The following is a 20,214-nucleotide window of genomic DNA, read 5'->3' as shown; positions in this document are numbered from 1 at the left end:
ACATCTTTTGCGGTAACATCCACCGCCGAGGTTGCACGCTCAAGAGACACCAACCTGCCCTCCAGCAGCTGGATGCACCCCTGCAATCGCTGTTCATCCGCCATTACTTAGCTAGATCCTGCGCTAGAATACTGTTAGGGTTGGCAGAACGCACCAAATATATTAGGTGAGATAGGTGCGTTTGGAACCCGGGATCCACCGTGCAGGAAAGAACCTGCTGCTAAGTAAGGAGGTGAAGTAAATTAGTATAAACGAACACTGTTACTTCACAGAGCCCGTAGTAAAGAGAACGCTGTGCCCTGTATAGCTCACAGGGGACACAGTTACTGAGTAGAGCCGACAGTGGTCATGCAGTCCAAACCAAACACGCTGCTCCTCTCCGGTGGAGCCGGAATTCTAATGGCTATTAGCCAGCCCTGAATTCACTCATAAGAAACTCCTCGCCAAAGGTAACAACATTCTAGGGGCTTATTTCAGCCGGGTCCCTGACTGCATACACACAAAAACTCCTCGCCGGAGTTGCCAGCATTCTAGGGGCTTATTTCAGCCAGGTCCCTGACCACACACATGACCACACTGGCGCTGAGCTCGTACATATTTGATACTAGCGCATGGCCATGCGGTCATGAGAACCTTTTATAGCTGCAGCAACTTCAGGACCTTCCCAGAAGGACCAATGGAAGGCTGCCACAGGACTTGATCAGGTACAGGGCCTTCCTGGAGGACCAATGGAAGTTGCTGCAGTACCTGAGCATGTGACCCTAGACCTCCACTGAGAGATCTTACCTTGGGCATTCTCAGTGTGTGCAAAGCAGGACTTAGTCCCAGAAAAGCCTGCTCGCAGCAGACCAGTGCAGGGTACAATAGCAGAGAGGCAGCAGTAACCCTTTGCACAGTATCAGATTCAATGAGATGCTGGGACCGATGTCTCCGCTGAGCAGGCTTCACTCCGGCCGATGCAGAATGGGAGACCGCAGCAGACATGGCTCGAGATTCCCCCTGTGCAGCGGTGGGAACTCGACTCCTAACAGCAAGTCTATGGGTTCGTGGAAAACATCAAGCTGCACTTGGATGCCATGAGGTTCAATTTTCAGGGACTGACTGAATGGAGAAGGTGGATAAACTTTTTTTTCTCTTCAGTAGAGAAAAAAATGGAACACACTTTGATCAAACTCTGATCAGGATCTGATTAGCAGAATAGGACCATTATTCTCTGATAGATGAAAATGGTCCTGTGACCCTAACCTTACCGACAGTTGTTAGACCTTATACCTGCTCCTTTGCTAACATTGTACAAAACACTTGACCTAAGAAAATATAACAGTGATGTCTGAGATGACATGCCTATATAGATTGTCTAATATAGCACAGAAAAGTGCCACTTACAAGGGTTTCAATAGATTTGTATGGTTAATTACAAAATTCATTGTGAACTATTCAATGAGGGTCATTAATTTTTCAGTGTAATACAAAATGTGAATGATCCTTTTGTATCGCAGCATGAGTCCAGCCCTGTTGACTCAGTGTGGTGTCTATGAGGTTATTAGTGTTTTTTTTTTTTAATTTACAGTTTGTTGCATCTGCACATTCAGAAAAGATAAAAGTGGGTCATGTAACATGTGGAAATGTATAGCATTTGAATCTTATGTGATTGTAGTTAAGCTGGCAGAAAGTCAAATGTAAAACAGGAACACATGAGCTGTGCGCACAGTGAACAAGCCTGTAGAGATATGTTCACACCACCAAGAGACTTGAAAACACAAAAAACACAGTAAAACCAAAAACACTCTGTTGCAAAAAAATCACAGTGAACAGCAAGTGCTATTAAAAAGATGGAAAAAACAGGGTATATGGTTGATACGTTTTCTGCAAAAAATGTATACTAAGCTGCGCCACCAAACGTCAAGGTATTCCCGCATCAGAGCAGTCCTAACTGATGTATGTAATCCCTATCTGATGTATTTAAAAACCTGATCATCTGTATATTACCTGGATGAGCAGGGATCAGAGAGGAAATGTCCAATGTGGACATGCTGGATAGAACAGCTCTTGTGCACACGGCTCAAAAAAAGAAAGTCAAATGTGTAAAGAATGAGTAAAATGTAAGAGGTAATGATCAGAAAAGAGGTGATAGGGTGGATTCTAACCTTTTCCCAAAAGGGCAAATTTTTACACTTTCATTTTTTTTTTTCTGTCAACAGTACCATATGCTGCCTTATTTTTTTTAGAACAGACATGAAAAAAATTTCAAGTGGGCTGAAATAGAAAAGAAAGAAACATAATCTCACCACTGTTTTGTGGGCTTTATTTTCATAGCATTCATTGTGCTTTGACATTGACTATTCCATAGGTCAGGATGAGTAATGATGACATAATAACCTTGTATTGTTTTGTGTATTTTTTTTCAATTACGTGGTGAAAAGAAAAATTATGAACTGTGTAAAACCAAAAAATAAATACTTTTTCTCTTTCCATGGAGCTATACAACAGTCTTTTTTGCATGTAATTTTTACTAGTACCATATCAGGATTGTTTTGATCACTTTTAATTGCATTTTTGTAGAAAAATGTGAACACAAAAACATGACAAGTCTGGCTTTTCCTTTTTTTAGTTTATGCATTTACTCTTCAAATTAAATAATTTAATCCCTTCATCCTGGCGCCATTTTCCATTTTTGCGTTTCTGTTTTTTGTTCCCCTTCTTCCCAGAGATAAAACTTTTTTATTTTTCCCATCAATATGGCCATGTGAGGGCTTGTTTTTTGTGGGACGAGTTGTACTTTGGAACGACACCATTGGTTTACTTGACATTGCTATTGGTCGATCCCTCGAAGGGATGACACCCCCTTTTATACCTTAACCTTCAGGTATTTTGTCGCCAACCCCCCCCCCCCACCAAATAACGACAGACTTTGAACTTGGATTATAATTGGCCACAGTGGCCTTTATTATAAACATACAACAAGAATAAATAACGTAGGGAGGAGTCCTTGAAGCTCCAAACTGGTGGTCAACCATAACAGAGAGTGGACAGAAACATACCATATATTTACTCCCAGCCGTAACCACCCAGGCTCGGGAGCACCAAAATACCCCGAAGGGTTAACCATGTCCACTTTTAACCTGGGGATCCGGCCCTCCGTTGCCAAGATCCCCCCGCCTGAACCACCAGACCCGAAAACCAAGTTTACACCCACTGAAGGATCCGTACCCCGACGGATCCCCCAGGCCAATTTATCACCAACTCCAAGGACCCCTCCCACCGCCTCGAGCCACCATGACCCAAAACAACTACCCGAAAACGCAACAATACAAAAAACACGAAAACAGGGCGGGCGGGTGGGATCTTCCTGATGCTTCAGAGCGGGAACTGGTAAGCCCCACCCCACCCTTTCCTTATAAACCCCTGCCTCATGCATAACACCCCCCTCCCATAATTAACCCCTTCCCCTCCTATCTCTCCCTACCAAACCCCTGTCATGACGGCCTGCACGTACGCCGTCTGCGGGGGGATGGGACGGCACGCTCCGGCCTGCTCTTTATAGTGTACTGGAAACAGGGAAAAAATTTCAACTGCAGTAAAATTGCAAAAAAAGTGCAATTCAACTATTGTTTTTTTGTTTTTTTTACCATGTTCACCAAATGCTAAAACTGACCAGCCATTCTGATTATCCAGGTCATTATCAGTTCATAGATACAAAACATGTATAGGTTCTTTATTATTTAAGTGGTGAAAAAATCCCAAATTTGTAAAAAAAAAATATTGCGTCATTTTCCAAGACCCATGGCATCTCAATTTTTCGGGATCTGGGGCTGGGTGAGGGCTTTTTTTATGCCTAGCTGATGTTTTTATTAATACTATTTTGGTGTAGACACAATGTTTTGATCGCCCATTGTGACTGCGACCCAAAAAATGTAATACTCCGTAGTTTTGACTTTTTTCTTGTTACGCTGTTTACGATTGCATTATTCTTTCTATATATTGATAGATCAGGTGATTCTGAATGCAGAGAAACCAAATATGTGTATATTTATTTTTTTATTGTTTTATTTTGAATGGGGTGAATGGGAGGTGATTTAAACTTGTTATATTTTTTTTTCATATTTTAAATATTTTTAAAAACTTTTTTATACTTTACACTTGCTTCAATAGTCTTCATGGGAGACTACAAGCTGCGATCATCTGATCGCTTGTGCTACACAGAGCAGAAATGCTCACTTGCTATGAGCGCCAACCACTGGGCGGCACTCATTGTTATCCGACAATGACAACCACAGTAGTCTCCTGCAGAAATGTGACACGGGCCGATGGGCGGGATTAGTGACGCGCAATTATGTTAAATGCCGCTCTCAGAGATTGGCAGTGGAATTTAATAGGTTAACAGCCACGGGTGTATCTTGATTCCACCCATGGCTGTGAAGGGCACATGTTAGCTGTTGAAAATCAGTTTACGTATGCTGGAAAAGATGTGGGCTCAGCACCGGAGCGTACATCAAAGGGGGTGACCTGAAATGCGTCGTACATGTGCAGCACATGTCATGAAGGTGTTAACACTATAATAAGCTGGCATTGACATGTTTGCAAAAGTCCAAATATGTTTATTTAATTTTTTTAATTATTTTTTTTTTTTAAATGTTTGGTGGCTTAAATTATTAAGTACTTTTATGTGTTCATATTTTTAAAACTTTTGCTTAATACTTCTTACTTTTTTTTTTTAGTTCCCCTAAGGAACTTCTGCCTGCGAGGGTTTAACTACTTGTACTACAGTACATTGGGGGAAATAAGTATTTGATACCTTGCTGATTTTGTAAGTTTGCCCACTGACAAAGACATGAACAATCTATAATTTTTAAGGTAGGTTAGTTTTAACATTGAGAGATAGACTATTAAAAATAAAATCCAGAAAATCATGTTCTATAAATTATATAAATTTATGTGCATTTTTCAGAGAGAAATAAGTACCGTATATACTCGAGTATAAGCCGAGAATTTCAGCCCACTTTTTTGGGCTGAAAGTCCCTCTCTCGGCTTATACTCAAGTCATACCCAGGGGTGGGCAGGGGAGGGGGAGAGGGGGCTGTCTAATTATACTTACCTACTCCTGGCGCGGTCCCGTGCACGTCTCTGCTTCTTCCAGCGCTGCAGCTTCTTCCTGTAGTGAGCGGTCACATGGTACCGCTCATTACAGTAATGAATATGCAGCTCCACTTCCCATAGAGGTGTAGCCAAATATTCATTACTGTAATGAGCGGTAACGGTGACCGCTCACTACAGGAAGAAAATGCGGCGCCGGGGAACAGACCTGCAGCGACGGTGCCAGGAACAGGTAAGTATGATGGGGGGCAGTGCGCGATACTCACCTGCTCCTCGTGCCACCGGCGGCGTCACTGTGTCTTCCGCAGTGACGCTCAGGTCAGAGGGTGCGGTGACGCGATTAGTGCGCGCCGCCCTGTTCCTGAACGTCGGCGCAGAGGATGGGAAGACACAGCGGCGGTCAGCGGTGGAACGGGAAAGGTGAGTATAGCAAGTGCCAGGGGCCTGAGAGGTGAGTATGTAATTTTTTTATTTTTTTAATCGCAGCAATAGCATATAGGGCAAATACTGTATCTGTATGGATCATCTTATGTGGCCATGTGCAGCGTTATATAGGGGCAAATATCTGTATGGGGCATCTTATTTGGCCATGTGCAGCATGATATGAAGGCAAATATCTGTATGGGGCATCTTATGTGGCCATGTGCAGCATGATATGGGGCAAATATCTGTATGGAGCATCTGTATAGGGCCATGTGCAGCATGATATGGGGGCAAATATCTGTATGGGGCATCTTATGTGGCCATGTGCAGCATGATATAGGGGCAAATATCTGTATGGGGCATCTGTATGGGGCCATGTGCAGCAAGATATGGGGGCAAATATCTGTATGGGACATCTGTATGGGGCCATGTGCAGCATGATATGGGGGCAAATATCTGTATGAGGCATCTTATATGGCCATGTGCAGCATGATATGGGGCAAATATCTGTATGGGGCATCTTATATGGCCATGTGCAGCATGATATGGGGCAAATATCTGTATGGGGCATCTGTATGGGGCCATGTGCAGCATGATATGGGGGCAAATATCTGTATGGGGCATCTGTATGGGGCCATGTGCAGCATGATATGGGGCAAATATCTATATGGGGCATCTTATGTGGCCATGTGCAGCATGATATGGGGGCAAATTTCTGTATTGGGCATCTTATGTGGCCATGTGCAGCATTATGTGGGGGCAAATGCCTGTATGGAGCATCTTATGTGGCCATGTGCAGCATGATATGGGGGCAAATATCTGTATGGGGCATCTGTATGGGGCCATGTGCAGCATGATATGGGGCAAATATCTGTATGGGGCATTTTATGTGGCCATGTGCAGCATGATATGGGGGAAAATATCTGTATGGGGAATCTCTATGGGGCCATGTGCAGCATGATATGGGGGCAAATATCTGTATGGGGCATCTGTATGTGGCCATGTGCAGCATGATATGGGGGCAAATATCTGTATGGGGCATCTTATGTGGCCATGTGCAGCATGATATGGGGGCAAATGCCTGTATGGAGCATCTTATATGGCCATGTGCAGCATTATATGGGGCAGTTATCTGTATGGAGCATCTTATGGGGCCATGTGCAGCATTATATGGGGCAGTTATCTGTATGGAGCATCTTATGGGGCCATGTGCAGTATTATATGGGACAAATATCTGTATGGAGCATCTTATGGGGCATGTGCAACATTATATGAGGCAATTATCTGTATGGAACATCTTATGGGGCCATAATCCACATTTGTGGAGCATTATACGGGGCAAATGTCTGTATGGAGCATCTTATGGGGTCAACATTTGTGCAGCATTATATGGGGCATATTTTAATATGGAGCATCTTATGGAGCCCATCATAAACTGTATGGAGCATTATATGGGGCTCCTGATTAAATATGGATATTCAAAAACACTTAACCTACTGATGTCTCAATTAATTTTACTTTTATTGGTATCTATTTTTATTTTTGAAATTTACCGGTAGCTGCTGCATTTTCCACCCTAGGCTTATACTCGAGTCATTAAGTTTTCCCAGTTTTTTGTGGCAAAATTAGGGGGTCGGCTTATATTCGGGTCAGCTTATACTCGAGTATATACGGTATTTGATCCCCTACCAACCATTAAGAGTTCTGGCTCCTAGAGACCAGTTAGACGCTCCTAATCAACTCGTTACCTGCATTAAAGACAGCTGTCTTACATAGTAACCTTTATAAAAGACTCCTATCCACAAACTCAATTAATCAGACTTTAACCTCAACAACATGGGCAAGACCAAAGAGCTTTCTAAGGATGTCAGGGACAAGATCATAGACCTGCACAAAGCTGGAATGGGCTACAAAACTATAAGTAAGACGCTGGGTGAGGAGACAACTGTTGGCGAAAAAATAAGAAAATGGAAGAAATACAAAATGACTGTCAATCGACATCGATCTGGGGCACCATGCAAAATCTCACCTTATGGGGTATCCTTGATCATGGAAGGTGAGAGATCAGCCTTAAGCTAAATGGGGGAAATTGTTAATGATCTCAAGGCAGCTGGGACAACAGCCACCAGGAAAACCATTGGTAATACATTATGTAGAAAAGGTTTAAAATCCTGCAGTGCCCGCAAGGTCTCCCGCTCAAGAAGGCACATATGCAGGCCCATCTGAAGCTTGCCAATGAACACCTCAATGATTTTGTGAGTGATTGGGAGAAGGTGCTGTGATCAGATGAGACAAAAATTGAGCTCTTTGGCATTAACTCAACTCGCTGTGTTTGGAGGAAGAAAAATGCTGCCTATGACCCAAAGAACACCATCCCCACTGTCAAGCATGGAGGTGGAAACATTATATTTTGGGGGTGTTTCCTGGCTAAGGGCACAGGAATACTTCACTGCATCAATGGGAGAATGGATGGAGCCATGTACCGTAAAATTCTGAGTGACAACCTCCTTCCCTCCGCCAGCAAGACAGTGACCCAAAACATACAGTCAAGGCAACAAGGGAGTGGCTAAAAAAAGGGAAAGTAAGGTAATGGAGTGGCCTAGCCAGTCTCTAGATCTTAATCCCACAAAAAACTTATGGGGGTAGTTGAAGCGTCGATTTTATTTGCTTTTTAAAGGGGTTTTCTCATGAACGAAAGTTAATTTGAAAAATTGTCTCTGTCTGACCGTGTACAGAACATAGCTCCAGGGCAGGGGAGGAAGCAAAAGACAATACTGACATTACAGGAGGAGATTGCAGAGGATACATTTTGTGAGGTAAAAAATTGTTTAAAAACAGTCATTGAAATATTTTACCTGGCAAAAGAAATCCCCTGCTGTAATGTCAGTATTGTCTTTTGCTTCCTCCCCTGCCCAGGAGATGTGGTATGCTCTGTACACGGTCAGACACAGACAATTTGTCAAATGAACTTTCATTCATGGCAAAACCTCTTCCTTATAACTGGCTTCATCTGCCTGTAGACATCTGCCGCCGGGATCAGCCGAATGATTCACTGCGCCTGTGCGGAATTCACGCAGGCTCAGTAAATCAGACTGCCGTTCTCTTTGTGCAGACAGATAGTGGCAGTCACTATAAAACTGTGCATGTGCTCCTCCTGTGCAAAGATGGTGGCAGTCAGTGAATCATTCGGCTGATCCCGGCAGCGGCGTGTTCACCACGGTGTTCCGCTGGTGATACCGCGTAAGAGGCTGCTTACGGCGCATACAGTGTGTGTGTGGTGTATACGGTGTATACAGTGTGTGTGTGTGTGTACGTGGTGCGTACAGCATATACAGTGTGTGTTTGTGTGTGTGTGTGGTGCGTATTGCAAATACAGTGTGCGTGTGTGTGTGGTGTAATGGTGTTCCGCTGGTGGTACCGTGCAAGATAGTATTTAAGCCATTTGATAAAGGGGGCAACTTGGTGGTGTAAGATGTGACCCATTATCAAACACTCTGTGAAACAATTTTGAGTGTTCAAGTTTTAAAACCCTCACATCAAACCCAACCGAGGAATACAAAAATGAGTTGAAGGACATTGTCTTAGAGGGGCTAACCTCTACAGTTATTGATAAATCTGAATTTTAATTCATGTTGTGTTATGACCTGGTGGTTAGGAGCACCCGGAATGACCTGATAGTTAAACCACATACAGGACGAACTCTGGGATGTGGGAACTCTGCTGACCGCAAGCCCTAATCCTATCACACACACTAGAAATAGCCGTGGAGCGCTCCTGACCAGACCTAGGCGCCTCGTCACAGCCTAAGGGCTATCTAGCCCTAGAGAAAGAAAATAAAGCCTACCTTGCTTCAGAGAAATTCCCCAAAGGTAAAGGAAGCCCCTCACATATATTGACTGTGAGTAAAGATGAAAGTCACAAACGCAGAAATGAAACAGGTTCAGCAAAGGGAGGCCAGACTAACTAAATAGACAGAGGATAGGAAAGTTAACTTTGCGATCAGCACAAAAACCTACAAAGACCACGCAGAATGTGCAAAAAAAAGACCTCCGCTCCGACTCACGGTGCGGAGGGGCCACTCTGCATCCCAGAGCTTCCAGCTAGCAAGACAAAATCATGAAAACCAGCTGGACAAGAAAACAGAGAACAAAATAAGACTATAAGGAACTTAGCTTCTGCAGGAGAAGGCAGGTAACCAGAGAGATCCAGGAGCGAACTGAACGAATGCAAAAACATTGACAGCTGGCCTAGAGTAACGATCTGAGAGGAGTTAAATAGAACAGCCAACCAAAGGATAAACCACGTCACCTGTGTAAGGAACCTCAGAAGCCGCAGCTTCACTCATAGCCACCAGAGGGAGCCCATAGACGGATCTCGCCGAAGTACCATTCACGACCACAGGAGGGAGCTTGACAACAGAATTCACAACAGTACCCCCTTCCTTGAGGAGGGGTCACCGAACCCTCACTAGAGCCTCCAGGCCGACCAGGATGACCCAAATGAAAGGCACGAACAAGATCGGCAGCATGAACATCAGAGGCAAAAACCCAGGAATTATCTTCCTGACCATAACCCTTCCACTTGACCAGGTACTGGAGTTTCCGTCTCGAAACACGAGAATCCAAAATCTTCTCCACCACATACTCTAACTCCCCCTCGACCAACACCGGGGCAGGAGGATCAACGGAGGGAACCATAGGCACCACGTATCTCCGCAACAACGACCTATGGAACACATTACGGATGGAAAAAGAAGCTGGAAGGTCCAAACGAAATGACACAGGATTAAGAACTTCAGAAATCTTATATGGCCCAATGAACCGAGGCTTAAACTTAGGAGAGGAAACCTTCATAGGAACGTGACGAGATGACAACCAAACCAAATCCCCAACACGAAGTCGGGGACCAACACAACGCCGGCGGTTAGCGAAACGTTGAGCCTTCTCCTGGGACAATGTCAAATTATCCACCACATGAGTCCAAATCTGCTGCAACCTGTCCACCACCGCATCCACACCAGGACAGTCCGAAGGCTCAACCTGCCCTGAAGAGAAACGAGGATGGAAACCAGAATTACAGAAAAACGGAGAAACTAAAGTAGCTGAGCTGGCCCGATTATTAAGGGCGAACTCAGCCAAAGGCAAGAAGGACACCCAATCATCCTGATCAGCAGAGACAAAGCATCTCAGATATGTCTCCAAAGTCTGATTAGTTCGTTCGGTTTGGCCATTAGTCTGAGGATGGAAAGCCGAAGAAAAAGACAAATCAATGCCCATCTTAGCGCAAAAGGACTGCCAAAACCTTGAAACAAACTGGGAACCCCTGTCCGAGACGATGTTCTCTGGAATGCCATGCAAACGAACCACATGCTGGAAAAACAATGGCACCAAATCAGAGGAGGAAGGCAATTTAGGTAAGGGTACCAAATGGACCATCTAAGAGAAGCGATCACAAACCACCCAAATGACCGACATCCTTTGAGAAACAGGGAGATCAGAAATAAAATCCATGGAAATATGCATCCAGGGCCTCTTCGGGATCGGCAAGGGCAAAAGCAACCCACTGGCGCGAGAACAGCAGGGCTTAGCCCGAGCACAAGTCCCACAGGACTGCACAAAAGAACGCACATCCCGTGACAAAGAAGGCCACCAAAAGGATCTAGCCACCAAATCTCTGGTACCAAAGATTCCAGGATGACCAGCCAACACTGAACAATGAATCTCAGGGATAACTCTACTAGTCCATCTATCAGGGACAAACACTTTCTCCGTAGGACAACGGTCCGGTCTATCAGCCTGAAACTTTTGCAGCACACGCCACAAATCAGGGGAAATGGCAGACAAAATTACCCCTTCTTTAAGAATACCCGTCGGCTCCGGAACACCCGGAGAGTCAGGCACAAAACTCCTTGACAGGGCATCAGCCTTCACATTCTTAGATCCCAGAAGGTATGAAACCACAAAATCAAAACGGGAGAAAAAGAGCGACCATCGAGCCTGTCTAGGATTCAACCGTTTGGCAGACTCGAGATAAGTTAAATTCTTGTGATCAGTCAAGACCACCACGCGATGTTTAGCTCCTTCAAGCCAATGTCGCCACTCCTCGAATGCCCACTTCATGGCCAACAACTCCCGATTGCCCACATCATAATTGCGCTCAGCAGGCGAGAATTTTCTAGAAAAGAAGGCACAGGGTTTCATCACCGAGCCATCAGAACTTCTTTGCGACAACACAGCCCCTGCTCCAATTTCAGAAGCATCAACCTCAACCTGAAAAGGGAGTGAAACATCTGGCTGGCACAACACAGGGGCAGAAGCAAAACGTCGCTTCAACTCCTAAAAAGCCTCTACAGCCGCAGAGGACCAATTGACCACATCAGCACCTTTCTTGGTCAAATCAGTCAACGGTTTAGCAATACTGGAAAAATTAGCGATGAAGCGACGATAAAAATTAGCAAAGCCCAGAAACTTCTGCAAGCTCTTCACAGATGTCGGCTGAGTCCAATCGTAAATGGCCTGAACTTTAACAGGGTCCATCTCGATAGTAGAACGGGAAAAAATGAAACCCAAAAATGAAACCTTCTGAACTCCAAAGAGACACTTTGACCCCTTCACAAACAAGGAATTCGCACGAAGGACCTGGAACACCATTCTGACCTGCTTCACATGAGACTCCCAATCATCCGAAAAGACCAAAATGTCATCCAAATATACAATCATGAATCTATCCAGGTACTCTCTGAAGATGTCATGCATAAAGGACTGAAACACAGATGGAGCATTAGAATGCCCGAATGGCATAACCAGGTACTCAAAATGGCCCTCGGGCTTATTACATGCCGTTTTCCATTCATCACCCTGTTTAATTCGCACAAGATTATACCCACCACGCAGATCTATCTTGGTGAACCAACTAGCCCCCTTAATCTGAGCAAATAAATCAGACAGCAGCGGCAAAGGATACTGAAATTTGACTGTGATCTTATTAAGAAGGCGGTAATCAATACAAGGTCTCAAAGAGCCATCCTTCTTGGCCACAAAAAAGAACCCTGCTCCCAACGGTGATGATGACGGACGAATATGACCCTTCTCCAAGGATTCCTTTATATAACTCCGCATAGCGGCGTGCTCTGGCACAGATAAATTAAACAGACGGCCCTTAGGAAACTTACTACCAGGAATCAAATTAATAGCACAGTCGCAATCCCTATGAGGAGGTAGGGTCCCGGATTTGGGCTCTTCAAATACATCCCGGTAATCTGATAAAAACTCAGGGACTTCAGAAGGAGTGGAAGGCGAAATTGACAGCAATGGAACATCACCATGTACCCCCTGACAACCCCAGCTGGACACAGACATAGATTTCCAATCCAACACTGGATTATGGACCTGTAGCCATGGCAACCCCAAAATGACCACATCATGCAGATTATGCAAGACCAAAAAGCGAATATCCTCCTGATGTGCAGGAGCCATGCACATGGTCAATTGAGTCCAGTACTGAGGCTTATTCTTGGCCAAAGGCGTAGCATCAATTCCTCTCAATGGAATAGGATACTGCAAGGGCTCCAAGAAAAAACCACAGCGCCTGGCAAACTCCAAGTCCATCAAATTCAGGGCAGCGCCTGAATCCACAAATGCCATTACAGAAAAGGACGACAGAGAGCAAATCAGAGTAACGGACAAAAGAAATTTAGACTGTACCGTACCAATGGTGGCAGACCTAGCGAACCGCTTAGTGCGCTTAGGACAATCGGAGATAGCATGAGTGGATTCACCACAGTAAAAACACAGCCCATTCCGACGTCTGTGCTCCTGCCGTTCAGCTCTGGTCAAAGTCCTATCACACTGCATAGGCTCAGGCCTATGCTCAGAGAACACCGCCAGATGGTGCACAGCTTTGCGCTCACGCATGCGCCGATCGATCTGAATGGCCAAAGACATAAACTCATTCAGACCAGCAGGTATGGGAAATCCCACCATGACATCCTTAAGGGCTTCAGAAAGACCCCTTCTGAAAATTGCCGCCAGGGCACATTCATTCCACTGAGTAAGCACTGACCACTTTCTAAACCTCTGACAGTACACCTCCGCTTCATCCTGACCCTGACACAAAGCCAGCAAGATTTTCTCTGCCTGATCCACTGAATTTGGTTCATCATAAAGCAATCCAAGCGCCAGAAAAAACGCATCAACATCACACAATGCCGGATCTCCTGGCGCAAGGGAAAATGCCCAGTCTTGAGGGTCACCACGTAACAAAGAAATAATGATTTTTACTTGTTGAGCGGGGTCACCAGAGGAGCGGGGTTTCAAAGCTAGAAACAGTTTACAATTATTTTTGAAATTCAAGAACCTAGATCTATCCCCAGAAAATAAGTCAGGAATAGGAATTCTAGGCTCTAACATAGGATTCTGAACCACAAAATCTTGAATGTTTTGTACTCTTGCAGTGAGATGATCCACACAAGAGGACAAACCTTGAATGTCCATAACTACACCTGTGTCCTGAACCACCCAAAGGTCTAGGGGATAAGAAAGACAAAACACAGTGCAAAGAAAAAAAAATGGTCTCAGAAGTTCTCTTATCCCTCTATTGAGATGCATTAATACTTACGGGCCAGCTGTACTGTTATGACCTGGTGGTTAGGAGCACCCGGAATGACCTGATAGTTAAACCACATACAGGACGAACTCTGGGATGTGGGAACTCTGCTGACCGCAAGCCCTAATCCTATCACACACACTAGAAATAGCCATGGAGCGCTCCTGACCAGACCTAGGCGCCTCGTCACAGCCTAAGGGCTATCTAGCCCTAAAGAAGGAAAATAAAGCCTACCTTGCCTCAGAGAAATTCCCCAAAGGTAAAGGAAGCCCCCCACATATATTGACTGTGAGTAAAGATGAAAGTCACAAATGCAGAAATGAAACAGGTTCAGCAAAGGGAGGCCAGACTAACTAAATAGACAGAGGATAGGAAAGTTAACTTTGCGATCAGCACAAAAACCTACAAAGACCACGCAGAGTGTGCAAAAAAAAGACCTCCGCTCCGACTCACGGTGCGGAGGGGCCACTCTGCATCCCAGAGCTTCCAGCTAGCAAGACAAAATCATGAAAACCAGCTGGACAAGAAAACAGAGAACAAAATAAGACTATAAGGAACTTAGCTTCTGCAGGAGAAGGCAGGTAACCAGAGAGATCCAGGAGCGAACTGAACGAATGCAAAAACATTGACAGCTGGCCTAGAGTAACGATCTGAGAGGAGTTAAATAGAACAGCCAACCAAAGGATAAACCACGTCACCTGTGTAAGGAACCTCAGAAGCCGCAGCTTCACTCATAGCCACCAGAGGGAGCCCATAGACGGAACTCGCCGAAGTACCATTCACGACCACAGGAGGGAGCTTGACAACAGAATTCACAACAATATTGCCAAAATTCCCTGTTATGGAAAATTTGTACTGCCTATCCAAGGTACATAAGGGGTTGAACCCCCTAAATGGTAGGCCCATTGTATCAGGGGTGGGCAGTTTAAGTCAAAATGCTGGCATTTATCTTAATCGTGCCCTCAAATCCTTTGTTACATCTTTACAGTCATATGTTCGTGATACACCAGTTCTACTTCACTGTCTGGAAGGTTTAAATGTGGACCCCAACACCTCATTGGGAAGTATAGATGTAGAGTCTCTATACAACTCCAGTCCACATGACAAGGCTTTGGAGGCAATTAAATGTTTTCTAAGTATGATGGGTTGCCAATTCAAGGCTCACAACTCCTTTGTACTTAACTCCGGTTTTGCCTTGCGAGGAACTTTTTCACCTTCAATCACAAAATCTACCACCAGCTGAAGAGAACGGCCACGGGGAGTCCATGTGCACCCACTTACGTGAATCAATTCCTCGGCTGGTGAGAAGAGACCACCTTGATGGGGGTGGCAAGGAAGAAACCAATGGATGTGAGGCTTGGACTCGTTATATAGACAACATTTTGGTGGTATGGTGTGGCTGCATTGGTGAATTTGAGGCTTTTGTCACCGAACTGAACCACAATGATGTTGGTCTATTCTTCACTTCCATTGTTGACTTTTTCTCCCTGCCATTTCTTGACATTTTGATTGAGAAAGGTTCTAATGGTGAACTTAGAACCTCCACGTTCAGAAAACCCACAGCCACTAATGCTCTGCTGGACTGGAACAGTAGTCATCCATACCACTTAAAGCATGGTATCCTAAAAGGACAGTACCTGCATTTATGCAGAAACTGTTCTACTGAACAATTGTTTGACAGCCAAGCTGGGGAACTCAGGAGCAGATTTTTGGATAGAGTTTACCCCCAAAATATTTTGAAAATGACTTTTGCAGAGACAAAGGGGAGTAACAGAACCGAACCATTAAATCCTAAACCAAAGCCACCAGAAACGGGAGAGATGAGATTTATAGCAACATATGACAATGGAGCACCCCATGTATGGAGATATACTAAACAAACACAGGCAATCCCTGCACACCCAAGATACTCGGAGAACACCGGAACAAGCTTGCAAAACTTGAGTAATGAGCACACTTGCTCATCACTAATTGTGGGCTATACACCAGGCCACATTTCAATATCTAAACAGTTTGTGCTATTCGTGTGAGCCATACACCAGGCCATCTTTCAGAATCTAAATTGTTTGTGCTAATAGTGTGGGTCAGACACCAGGCCACATTTCAGAATCTAAATCCTTTCTGCTAATAGTGTGGGCCATACACCAGGCCACGTTCCAAAGTCTAAATAGTTTATGCTAATAGTGTGGTCCAAACACTGCCACATTTCTGAATCTCAATCATTTCTGCTAATAGTGTGGTTCAGACACCAGCCCACATTTCTGAATCTAAATCCTTTCTGCTAATAGTGTGGTCCAGACACGCTATCTCAGCAAATACTGTAAATACTGAATGTTAATTTAGTGACAGGTGACTAAAAGGTTTGGGCTTAGGGTTGTGAAACAGCTGGTTAAAAGAGGACACATCCAACATGAGTGGGGAAAAAGCAAGGTCGTGGTGGAAGGGGGAATAGGCTTGGTGCTCAAGGTGTACGTGGGTTAGGTAGTAATGTTACTGAGAGTTCTACTGAACAATCAACATCTTGTCCTATTCAAATACAACTGACAACATCTGTTACTTACAGGCTTCTTGAATCCCTTTCTTTTGGCAGCTGCACAGTGGTATGCCTTGTAGGTGCTTCAGTGGATGGCAAGTACTGCATCAAGTGGTCTCTTCTCTACCTCCACCTTAACTTTACACATAGTATAATCTTCAGAGGTTGCACCCCAATTACCCATGTTTACCCCCTGCATCACAACTCTGCAACCGCCCTGTTGTGAATTCTGTTGTCAAGCTCCCTCCTGTGGTCGTGAATGGTACTTCGGCGAGTTCCGTCTATGGGCTCCCTCTGGTGGCTATGAGTGAAGCTGCGGCTTCTGAGGTTCCTTACACAGGTGACGTGGTTTATCCATTGGTTGGCTGTTCTATTTAACTCCTCTCAGATCGTTACTCCATGCCAGCTGTCAATGTTTTTGCATTTGTTCAGTTCGCTCCTGGATCTCTCTGTTGACCCGCCTTCTCCTGCAGAAGCTAAGTTTCTCATAGTCTTTATTTGTTCACTGTTTTCTTGTCCAGCTGGTTATCATGATTTTGTCTTGCTAGCTGGAAGCTCTGGGATGCAGAGTGGCCCCTTCCGCACCGTGAGTCGGTGCGGAGGTCTTTTTTGCACACTCTGCGTGGTCTTTTGTAGGTTTTTGTGCTGATCGCAAAGTTACCTTTCCTATCCTCTGTCTATTTAGTTAGTCTGGCCTCCCTGGGCTGAAACCTGTTTCATTTCTGCGTTTGTGACTTTCATCTTTACTCACAGTCAATATATGTTGGGGGCTTCCTTTACCTTTGGGGAATTTCTCTGAGGCAAGGTAGGCTTTATTTTCCTTCTCTAAGGCTAGATAGCCCTTAGGCTGTGACGAGGCGCCTAGGTCTGGTCAGGAGCGCTCCACGGCTATTTCTAGTGTGTGTGATAAGATTAGGGCTTGCGGTCAGCAGAGTTCCCACATCCCAGAGTTTGTCCTGTATGTGGTTTAACTATCAGGTCATTCCGGGTGCTCCTAACCACAAGGTCATAACAGTACAGCTGGCCCAAAGTATTAATGCATCTCAATAGAGGGATAAGAGAACTTCTGAGACCATTTTTTTTTCTTTGCACTGTGTTTTGTCTTTCTTTTCCCCTAGACCTTTGGGTGGTTCAGGACACAGGTGTAGTTATGGACATTCAAGGTTTGTCCTCTTGTGTGGATCATCTCACTGCAAGAGTACAAAACATTCAAGATTTTGTGGTTCAGAATCCTAAGTTAGAGCCTAGAATTCCTATTCCTGACTTATTTTCTGGGGATAGATCTAGGTTCTTGAATTTCAAAAATAATTGTAAACTGTTTCTAGCTTTGAAACCCCGCTCCTCTGGTGACCCCGCTCAACAAGTAAAAATCATTATTTCTTTGTTACGTGGTGACCCTCAAGACTGGGCATTTTCCCTTGCGCCAGGAGATCCGGCATTGCGTGATGTTGATGCGTTTTTTCTTGCGCTTGGATTGCTTTATGATGAACCAAATTCAGTGGATCAGGCAGAGAAAATCTTGCTGGCTTTGTGTCAGGGTCAGGATGAAGCGGAGGTGTACTGTCAGAGGTTTAGAAAGTGGTCTGTGCTTACTCAGTGGAATGAATGTGCCCTGGCGGCAATTTTCAGAAAGGGTCTTTCTGAAGCCCTTAAGGATGTCATGGTGGGATTTCCCATACCTGCTGGTCTGAATGAGTCTATGTCTTTGGCCATTCAGATCGATCGGCGCATGCGTGAGCGCAAAGCTGTGCACCATCTGGCGGTGTTCTCTGAGCATAGGCCTGAGCCTATGCAGTGTGATAGGACTTTGACCAGAGCTGAACAGCAGGAGCACAGACGTCGGAATGGGCTGTGTTTTTACTGTGGTGAATCCACTCATGCTATCTCCGATTGTCCTAAGCGCACTAAGCGGTTTGCTAGGTCTGCCACCATTGGTACGGTACAGTCTAAATTTCTTTTGTCCGTTACTCTGATTTGCTCTCTGTCGTCCTTTTCTGTAATGGCATTTGTGGATTCAGGCGCTGCCCTGAATTTGATGGACTTGGAGTTTGCCAGGCGCTGTGGTTTTTTCTTGGAGCCCTTGCAGTGTCCTATTTCCTTGAGAGGAATTGATGCTACGCCTTTGGCCAAGAATAAGCCTCAGTACTGGACTCAATTGACCATGTGCATGGCTCCTGCACATCAGGAGGATATTCGCTTTTTGGTCTTGCATAATCTGCATGATGTGGTCGTTTTGGGGTTGCCATGGCTACAGGTCCATAATCCAGTGTTGGATTGGAAATCTATGTCTGTGTCCAGCTGGGGTTGTCAGGGGGTACATGGTGATGTTCCATTGCTGTCAATTTCGCCTTCCACTCCTTCTGAAGTCCCTGAGTTTTTATCAGATTACCGGGATGTATTTGAAGAGCCCAAATCCGGGACCCTACCTCCTCATAGGGATTGCGACTGTGCTATTAATTTGATTCCTGGTAGTAAGTTTCCTAAGGGCCGTCTGTTTAATTTATCTGTGCCAGAGCACGCCGCTATGCGGAGTTATATAAAGGAATCCTTGGAGAAGGGTCATATTCGTCCGTCGTCGTCACCATTGGGAGCAGGGTTCTTGTTGTGAATTCTGTGGCTGAGCTCCCTCTTGTGGTCACAAGTGGTACTTTGGCTGATTCTCTCTGTGAGCTTCCGTTGGTGGAGGAGAATGGTACTGCGGCTTCTGAGTTTCCTTCCTCAGGTGATGTGGTGATGTGGTGTTGTCGTTAGGTGCTGCTCTATTTAACTTCACCTGGTGCTTTGATCCTGGCCTCCAGTCAATGTTCTAGTATTGGACCTGTTTCCTCCTGGATCGTTCCTGTGGCCTGCTGCTCTGCATAGCTAAGTTCCGCTTTTGCTATTTTGTTTGCTATTTTTTCTGTCCAGCTTGCTTAATATTGTTTTGTTGCTTGCTGGAAGCTCTGGGACGCAGAGGGTGTACCTCCGTGCCGTTAGTTCGGTACAGAGGGTCTTTTTGCCCCCTTTGCGTGGTTTTTGTAGGGTTTTGTGTTGACCGCAAAGTTACCTTTCCTATCCTCGCTCTGTTCAGAAAGTCGGGCCTCACTTTGCTAAATCTATTTCATCTCTACGTTTGTCTTTTCATCTTAACTCACAGTCATTATATGTGGGGGCTGCCTTTTCCTTTTGGGTATTTCTCTGAGGCAAGGTAGGCTTATTTTCTATCTTCAGGCTAGCTAGTTTCTCAGGCTGTGCCAAGTTGCATAGGGAGATAGGGAGCGTTAGGCGCAATCCACGGCTGCCTCTAGTGTGGTTGGAGAGGATTAGGGATTGCGGTCAGCAGAGTTCCCACGTCTCAGAGCTCGTTCTATGTTTTTGGGTTATTGTCAGGTCACTGTATGTGCTCTGACTTCTATGTCCATTGTGGTACTGAATTACCTTATCATAACAGTACTGGAGGCCGAAAGTACTAATGATTCTCAATAGAGGGAAAAAAGAAGTTCTGAGACCATTTTTTTTTTCTCTGCACTGTGTTTTGGCTTTTTTTTTCCCCTAGACATTTGGGTGGTTCAGGACACAGG

The sequence above is a fragment of the Ranitomeya imitator genome, chromosome 6, assembly GCF_032444005.1.
Source record: "Ranitomeya imitator isolate aRanImi1 chromosome 6, aRanImi1.pri, whole genome shotgun sequence".
Lineage (NCBI taxonomy): Eukaryota > Metazoa > Chordata > Amphibia > Anura > Dendrobatidae > Ranitomeya > Ranitomeya imitator.
Note: the sequence above shows the minus strand (reverse complement) of the source record.